We start from the raw sequence: 9878 nt of genomic DNA, 5'->3' as shown, positions 1-9878 counted from the left end.
ATAGGTCGCCAAAAGAAGCTCGGCAAATTGCCTAAACACAGACCAGAGTTCTCACAGGACAGAGCGTTCTCAGAATAAATGAACCACTGAAGTTTTCACTATTCATTCTTGACATAGACTTAGCTTTTAAACTCATGCGGTAGACAATATCACCCTTACCTACCTTTCGCCTAGCTATCCGAGATTTTATATTTTGGAAGCATGTTCTTCTTGGCATATTAAAGCAAAGCAAAGCAATTCTACTGAATTGTTCTCTGAGAAGTTATTTCCATTTACAATTTTGACTTCAGCTAAAATTTCCAGTAGTATAGAGAACTGCTCGTCATTTTGTCAAAATAAATGAACATTTCTCCGGTGTCTGGTAAATAGTATGTGTGCAGACTGAATTAAATATTCCCAATCTTAATTTTACTACTAATACCTTTCTTTGTGGCATTCATTTGTTTTGAGAAATGGCTAAAGTTTTTTAAAAACCTTTTTTTACTATATTCCCATAATTACAGTATTCACTATTTTCATTATTTTGCTATTTACTATTGCCTTTAGTGTCTAGTATTTTCCTTTAGTGTTTTACTCTAATATTAAGAAGGTACAATTTCTCTAAATGGCTCACTCTAAAACTGGCAATTACAACCCCCCCTTTAATTCTTTAAACTCTGGAAATAACCATTCTATATAAATAGGAAAACCTACCACATAATTACAGATATTTACTGATATCCTAGTAATTATTGTGTTTTAATAAATTAAATAATAAGGAGTTCACTAGTGATTCTAATTCCTATTACCAGCTTAGGCAACCAAACAAAACATTTCTACGATGAGGAAATAGTACTTTAAGCCCATTGAAATCCAGTCTTGTTTACTTCTGTAGCTTCTTATTTTCACATGATTTCACCCACACTGTCCTCTATCTAGATTGAACCACACTGGCAGCATCCAGGATATGGCATGTTTCTTTTCTAAGCATTTGCACATAACTTTTTCTATAATGCTCTTCCTCCACCTGATTTTCCGGAGCTAAATCCTCGCTGACCTTTGGTTTCAACCAGCCATCACCTTCCCTAAGAAGCTTTATCAAATGTCCTTAAGACTGAGCTAGGTCTCCTCTCTATGTTCCAATGGCACCTTGTCATCCCCTAAATTTAGACTTACATCACCTTATTTTAAAACTACCTACTATCCCACCTGACCCTCACCCCCCACCACCATAAACTCCTTAATCTCAGGGATTATTACTTGTCTCTCTTTATATCCCGAATCTTCAATTAGTAGAGAGTGCTCAGTGTAGATGTCCTGAATGAATTAGTATAGGTGGAGCACGAGACTGCCCGGATGTCCTCTAAAGACCTTTAGATTCATATTCCAGGGTCAAGATCCTCCTGTATATTATGAAAGCTAGTTCCCCTTGAGGAAGGGCAAAGAGAAGAAAAGCCTGGAATTCAGAGGAAATGGAGAAAGGCCACTGGAATGGAATTATTGTTTACTTATCTGGTACTTAACTATTTTCCATTTTTAGTGTATAAGGCAATATTTTAACATCAGCTGCACTGAAGGTAAGAGAAACTCAAATTGTTTCCTGATAAGTAAAATATTTCTCTCAGCTAGTTATTATACTAAGGGAAGGGAAAGGAACAACACTTTGTATTATTACTTTTTGTTTATTGAAATTGTAGTTCCCATAAAATAAATGGAAGTATAAAGAAGGTAAAGCATATTTCCTTCCAAATGAGAAAAATGCTGAATTATGGTATCAAATGGATGTGGCTTATTTTAGTTGATACAAAATACTTGCAATAGAATAGTTGTATCAAAGAATTTTATCTGTTTTAAAAAGAAAAAAATTATGTTGTTTCAAATAATACTGCAAATACTACATTATCTTCTCTATTAATTTGTTTTTAAGTTCACATTAACCCAACACAGATTTATATGAAAGTTTAGGCAAAATTCTCCTTTTTAGCCTTGAAAATACTTCCAGGTTTACATGAGACTTTGGAATTCTAGCCATCAAACTGATCTTCAATCAATATGCATTTGCTAGCAACAATGATTCACATTCAACATGCAAGGAAATTCACGTGTCATTAGATTTGGGAGACACAAATTTAACCTAGTTCTGGTTTGGCTCAGTTGATGCTATTTATTGTATGGATCACATTTTGAAGAACAGATGTTTAAAAAAAACTTTTATATAACACCAAAAAAAGTTATTACTGTGGCTATGAAATTGCATTCATAAAGGAAAAAGTTTTTCTTCAGGAGGATGAAACATGTTTAAAGAGACACATCAGCTGGCTGTGCAATGATTCACTTTTTGACATGTCGAAGTAATCTAATGTATTACCAGTGGTAGAATATTTACAGCGTCTGGTGTTTGTAGAAAATTGGACACCATTTATTTCCCCCTTTCTTTAGCCCCAGACATCTGCCCCAGCAACCTACACTATCTTTTTTTTTTGTATTTACCAATGCTCCATTTGAAAATGAATATTGATGTCAATTATCAGATAGCCATGACTTATGGAATCATAATGTAATGACCTTCCCCATAGTTAAAAGTAATTTAGAAATGTGTCATAAAATTATACAAACCTAATAATATTGCAAAACTTGGATAACTCTTTTCACAATATTCTTATTTTCCTTTTAAATCTCTAGGTCCTTTTGCTCTGTCCTATGATGACCCATTTTCTTTTGCCTGCCCCTAAAAGCGCTTGTCTCTCAAAGTTCTATTCTCTGTGAAGTTCTCTTTCCTCTCTATACTGCTTTTATAACACATCTGCTTCTGGTTGGTTACTGAATATACATTCTTCCCCTCGTCCTTACTAACAGAATCCTAAGTTTGTTTAAATCGAAAATGTGCTACCTAGAAATATGTGTCTTTCCATTCTCTTTTCACTGCTGAGGTGTCCATGGGACACAGTTCTGGTCATTGAGTAAGTAGAAATCAGCCAGGCATTTAGGAAACCTTTGTTCTCCTGATACAGGTGCCACTAGTTCCTCCTTTTCTCTTTCGCCTTCTTCCTGTCTGGAATGTGGATGTGAGATTAGGGGTAGAGCAACCACCTTGCAACCATGAGATCAGAAGTATGAAGATGAAGATATATTTGCTAATGATGTGCAGGGGAGAGATGGAAAGACCCTTCTCTAAGACTTAATTGAGCCCCTTTTAAAACTCTGGATTGCCTACCCCCAAGCCTCTCATTGCCTAAGACAAATAAATCTCTGGATGTTTAAGCCACTATTAGTTTTCTGTGCTTATTGCTCAACATAATCTGAACCTAGCTCCCTTTTATTTTATTTCCTAAGGACAGAAACATTTGATTCACTCCTGTTATATCATATCTTCAAGCTATATTTATTCCTATTACTCATCTCCGATTACCCTTCAATGTGGTATTTGAAAGTGTACAAAACCGAAGGTAATATTTTATATCATTTACAAAATCAGACAAATTGCTTTTAGTTCAAAGGAGTTCAGTGATTTATTGCGGCATTTGTCACTGTGATTTATCCGCAACATTTTGCTGTAAGTATGACATGATTTATAATTTGGAGACCCTGCTGATGGTTTGATTTCCTTATGCCATTCCTGACCACAATTTATGTCAATTCATGTTAATCATTCCTGCAAATCCAGTCCAAATTAATCTTTTTGTAAATTTGCTTTGTGAGAAGGCATGTCATATTTTATTAGACACAGATTTCAATTTCCTACCCTTCCTACATTGAGGTTGCTTAGCAGTGAGCAAGAGGTAGGCCACTGTGCAGACTAACTTATAATGAATAATGTACCTATCTATATGGATGTTCACATCTACATTTATATCTACATATCTATATATTTTAAGGTTTATTTATTTATTCTAGAGAGAGAGAATGAGTGGGGGTGAGGGACAGAGGGAGAGAATCTTTAAGCAGCTTCCCCACTGAGCATGGAGTGGGACAGAAGGCTCAATTGCATGAGATCATGAACTGAGCCAAAACCAAGAGTCGGATGCTTAACCAGCTGAGCCACCCAGGCACCTATGCATATCCATAATTATGTCTAGATGTGACTGAGATATCAAGTAGTTACTTAAATACAACTGTTTCCAAGGAAATGGCTTTGTTTCCCTCCCAATCATCATGGATTCTATTTAATTTCATGTAGTAAGTCTCTAAGTCTAAATATATTCCTTCAGTTTCATAAAAGTTTGAATTAATCAAAATTAGGCAAACATGCTCAATAAAGTCAATAATTTTTAATTTTGTAATAAAGAACATAAAATGAATTAACAGGTGAACATTTGGGTTATGCGAATGCAAATGAATGTAATCATTCTAATGTTATTTAAAAGATTAAAAATCATTACATTTTCACTGACTTATTCATTCAACAAATATTTACTGGGCATCTGCTATGAGCCAGACATTGTTCTAGGCACTTGGAATATATCTGTGAATAACACAAACAAAAATTTCTGCCCTACCAGGGGAAGACAGACAATAAAATTAATAAAATATACAGGGTTGTATGTTTAAAAGTGCTAAATGAATGGAAAACAATTAGAACAAGAAAATTAGGATAAGTAATATGTGTGGAGGTGTGCTGTTTACAATTTTCATCAAAATCACTGGGGAGGTCTCATTGAAAAGATGATGTTTGAGCTAAGACATGAAGGCGGTTTCAAAGAACTGGAACAAATAGTCCTTAAATTTGTATGGAACCAGAAAAGGCCCCGAATCTCCAAGGAACTGTTGAAGGAAAAACAAAGCTGGGGGCATCACAATGCCGGATTTCGAGCTGTACTACAAAGCTGTGATCACAAAGACAGCATGGTACTGGCACAAAAACAGACACATCGACCAATGGAACAGAATAGAGAACCCAGAAATGGACCCTCGGCTCTTTGGGCAACTAATCTTTGATAAAGCAGGAAAAAACATCCGGTGGAAAAAAGACAGTCTCTTCAATAAATGGTGCTGGGAAAATTGGACAGCTACATGCAAAAGAATGAAACTTGACCACTCTCTCACACCATACACAAAAATAAACTCCAAATGGATGAAAGACCTCAATGTGAGACAGGAATCCATCAAAATTCTAGAGGAGAACATAGGCAACAACTTCTATGACATCGGCCAGAGCAACCTTTTTCACGACACATCTCCAAAGGCAAGAGAAATAAAAGATAAAATGAACTTATGGGACTTTATCAGGATAAAGAGCTTCTGCACAGCCAAGGAAACAGTCAAAAAAACTAAGAGACAGCCCACGGAATGGGAGAATATATTTGCAAAGGACACCACAGATAAAGGACTGGTATCCAAGATCTACAAAGAACTTCTCAAACTCAATACACGAGAAACAAATAAACAAATCATAAAATGGGCAGAAGATATGAACAGACACTTTTCCAATGAAGACATACAAATGGCTAACAGACACATGAAAAAATGTTCAAAATCATTAGCCATCAGGGAAATTCAAATCAAAACCACACTGAGATACCACCTTACGCCAGTTAGAATGGCAAAGATAGACAAGGCAAGAAACAACAATTGTTGGAGAGGATGTGGAGAAAGGGGATCCCTCCTACATTGTTGGTGGGAATGCAAGTTGGTACAGCCACTCTGGAAAACAGTGTGGAGGTCCCTTAAAAAGTTAAAAATTGAACTACCCTATGACCCAGCCATTGCACTACTGGGTGTTTACCCCAAAGATACAGACGTAGTAAAGAGAAGGGCCATATGCACCCCAATGTTCATAGCTGCATTGTCCACAATAGCCAAATCATGGAAGGAGCCGAGATGCCCTTCAACAGATGACTGGATTAAGAAGCTGTGGTCCATATATACAATGGAATATTACTCAGCTATCAGAAAGAACGAATTCTCAACATTTGCTGCAACATGGACGGCACTGGAGGAGATAATGCTAAGTGAAATAAGTCAAGCAGAGAAAGACAATTATCATATGATTTCTCTCATCTATGGAACATAAGAACTAGGATGATCGGTAGGGGAAGAAAGGGATAAAGAAAAGGGGGGTAATCAGAAGGGGGAATGAAACATGAGAGACTATGGACTATGAGAAACAAACTGAAGACTTCAGAGGGGAGGGGGTGGGGGAATGGGATAGACTGGTGATGGGTAGTAAGGAGGGCATGTATTGGATGGTGCACTGGGTGTTATACGCAACTAATGAAGCATCAAACTTTACATCGGAATCTGGGGATGTACTGTATGGTGATTAACATAATCTAATAAAATAAAATTTAAAAAAAAGAAAAAAAAAGACATGAAGGCGGTGAAGAGCAATGCAGATGTCTGGGAGAAGAACATTATAAGTGATGGGGCAAGGACAACGTGGTGGGCACTAAGTGTGAAGGCCCCTAAATGGGAACATATCTGGCATGAACAAGGCATTGCCAGGAGGCCAATCTGGGTAGAATAGAGCCCTGATGGGGAAGGAGTAAGATATGAGGTGAGAAAGGATCAAGGAAGAGGTAGATAGATTAAGCAGAGCTTTGTAGACCATGTGAGAACTTTGCCACCTATTTAATGAAATGAGGAATCATTGCAGGGTTCTGAACATGAATGACAATCTCTGAAGGCAAGGTCAAAAGCAAAGAGAAAAAACACAGCAGGTAAGAGAAGATGGTGGCTTGTATCAGTAAGAAGCATTTGGATTCTGAATATATTTTGAAGAAAGAATTAACAGGAGCTGGGGAGGTTGACCACATACTTTTTATCAAGTATACTAGACATTTCTAAAACTGGAAAGGGATGCCATTACGTATTCTGTCAAGACAAGAGACATAAGCCAGAACTGTCCTGAATAAAACTGGACATAAAATCATTAGTCATTAGTGACCTTGAAAGATCTTCCCCTCCCCACCATTTGCAGAACAATTTCTTCTGTTCTTTCCTCTCCAGTCAAACTTTGCCCCATAATCCACAAAATTTAATCCATTTTGCAATTATTTATCCTGGGTCAGAAAAAAATGTCCTCTGGGCAAAATAAATATTGAATTCTGGGAGAGAAATGCAGGAAGATAAAGAGAAGCAAATATTGCTCCAGAGGTTTTTTTTACTTAAGTAGCCAGAAGGATGATGGGATGATATGCCATCCATATCATGGGGATGGGGATAGGGAAACCTGAAGGTGGAATAGGGTCTTTCTTTTTTTTAAAGTGAGAGATGGCAGAAGGGGAAATTTTATTCTGTTTTGTGCATGTTAAGTTTGATATACTATTATTTCTGAAGTTTACTAGTAATATCCGGGCCTATAGGGAGTATTTATAAGCCATTAAACTTGATAAGATCACTGAGGAAGTAAATATAGATTAGAGAAGATGAACAAGGACTGAGCCATGAGGTATTCCAGTGTTAGAAGATCATGCAGAAGAAGGGGGTCCATCAGGACAGACAGAAATAAATCACCTGTAAGTTAGGAGGAAAACCAAGAAATGTGGTGTCCTGGAAGCCAAGTGAAGAGAGTTTACAGGAGAAAGGGATCCTAAACTTATCAAATGCTCCTGATAAGTCAAATAAGAGAAGACTGAAAGATGTCCATTAGATTTAGTGATGGAAGGTCATTGGTGGGTTAACCATTATCATTCAAACTTGACTTTTCAGAAACCAAAAAGAAGGGTGGATATTAATTTTGATGCAAAGACAACAGGCATAAGTGGGAACAGATCAGGGCAAGACGGTCATAAGTTCACCCTAATCGTTTGTGACCCCTTTACAGAAATACTACTTCTTTTCTCCTTTTCTCTTAAATTTGCTCCAGTCAAGCTTTTGCATCCACATCCTATAGAAATTGGTCAGTTTTGAAATTATTTATCTGAAATCAGAAACAAATGTCTTCTGGACAAAAGCAGCACTGAATGGTTGAATGCTAGAATTACATCACATTTTATCTTCTGCTAGATTTTGGTCAGCATACATATATACATATATTTACTTCAGTGTGCAGGTTGATCTGATTTATCTAGATCAAAGGTCAGCAAACTTTCCTTGTAAATGGCCAGATAATAAATATTTTGGCTTTGCAGAACATATGGTCTCTCTCATAACTACTCAAATCTGTCACTGAAGCATGAAAGTAGTCATACACAATATGTAAACAAATTAGCATGACTATTTTCCCATACAACTTTATTTATGGAAACTGAAATTTGAATTTCATGTGATACTTTCATACTTTTAAAAAATTATGCATTTCATATTGAGATACTGGAAGATACACAAGCAGTTGTAAGAAATACTACAGAAAGATCCATGTACCCTTTACACAGTTTCCCCCAAAGGTAATACTTTGAAAAGCTACAGTACAGTATCACAACCATTTAAAACATTTCTATCACCACAAGAATCACTCATGCTTCCTTTTTATAGCCACATTCCCCTTCTCTATCACCCTCATCTACTGCTTAATTCCTGGTAAGCATTAATCTGTTCTCCACTTGTATAATTTCATTATTTAAAATATGTTATATAAATGTAATAAGACAATAAGTAACCTTTTAGGGTTGACTTTTTTTCACCCAGCATAATTCTCTGGAGAATCATCCAGCTTGTTGCATGTATCAATAGTTAAATGCTCTGTTTTAAGTGGAAACTCCCTTACCTCTTTAAAGCTTTATAAATAACCATTCTATATCCTGTGCCTGAAATTTCCAGTATATGCTGTTCTCAGTGGTCTGATTCTGTTATTTCTTCTGACTCTCACTCAAAGAGATCTGCCTTCCCATTTTTTTTTTGTGTAGCTAATTATTTACTTAATCATGTAACTAAATTGAGATACATTTTTCTCCAGGTAGGATTTCCTTCTCCTTCAGCTGGTACCCAGGGGCACCACTGACTTGAAACCTTCATCTAGAATTTTAGCTCAAGGAAGGAGACGTCCCAATACTAGTATTGCTGTTGTCTTCATCCTTAGGGCAACCTAGGTGGAGGGTGGGAGTGGGAGTGGGATTATAAAGTTTTGGCACTCTTATAGACCTCCCCTACTTCTGTGGAGACCCATGCCATGTTGGAAAAAAGTATGTTTTTCTTTCCAGAACCTGGAGGTGTTCTGGAGAAGATATTGTGTATTGAGAAAGTCTCTCAGCACTCTTATCTGACATAAAGCTAGAAGCAAAGCTCAACATTCTATTTCTATAAGTTTGTTGATTATCCTTAAATTTCAATACATATGTGCAATTGTACTTTTCTAAAATGTGTATGCTTCCATTATCCTCCCAAACAATTGAGGAAATTTAGCATAATTTAACTTATCTTTGATATGCACCAATTCCCATCTTTATACATAGTTTAGGTCATTGAGTAAGTATACCAGTTCATATAGTTTTTCTTTTTATATTTCGTTTATATATTTTAATGAATTATTTTAATAAATTGTTTTTAATGAATTGGTTGTATAAGTGCCAAAATTATGCAGGAATAAAAGTCAATAATTTTACAAAACTTGCAAAAAAAATAATAAATAGTATTTGTCATTTTTCCCCATTTCCAAACAATCCTTCATCAAAGAAAATTATGTTTAATATTTTTTATTTTATTTTTTTTCTGGCATCACTTTTTTTTTTTTTTAAATCTAACTAACTGGCTTTATGCTTTTTATCTATTTCTCCCTATGGAAGATGTAACTCTCAAATAATCCATTATACATATGGCTACACATACAGTACTCCTTTTGATAGGATCCCAGTATAGTCAGTTATGATTGTGATTAAACATGTATTCAATGTTTATATAGTTATGACTATATAAATATTATTCAAAGCTATTACACTGTGATTACACTTCTTGTCTTATACAACCTTTTCATTTTTCCTGGAGTTCATAGTTGCCTTGTTTTTTCATTTCCTTAGTTTTCCTTG

Source organism: Ailuropoda melanoleuca, chromosome 16, assembly GCF_002007445.2.
Source record: "Ailuropoda melanoleuca isolate Jingjing chromosome 16, ASM200744v2, whole genome shotgun sequence".
NCBI classification, from domain to species: Eukaryota; Metazoa; Chordata; class Mammalia; order Carnivora; family Ursidae; genus Ailuropoda; species Ailuropoda melanoleuca.
This window is presented reverse-complemented; position numbering follows the sequence as displayed.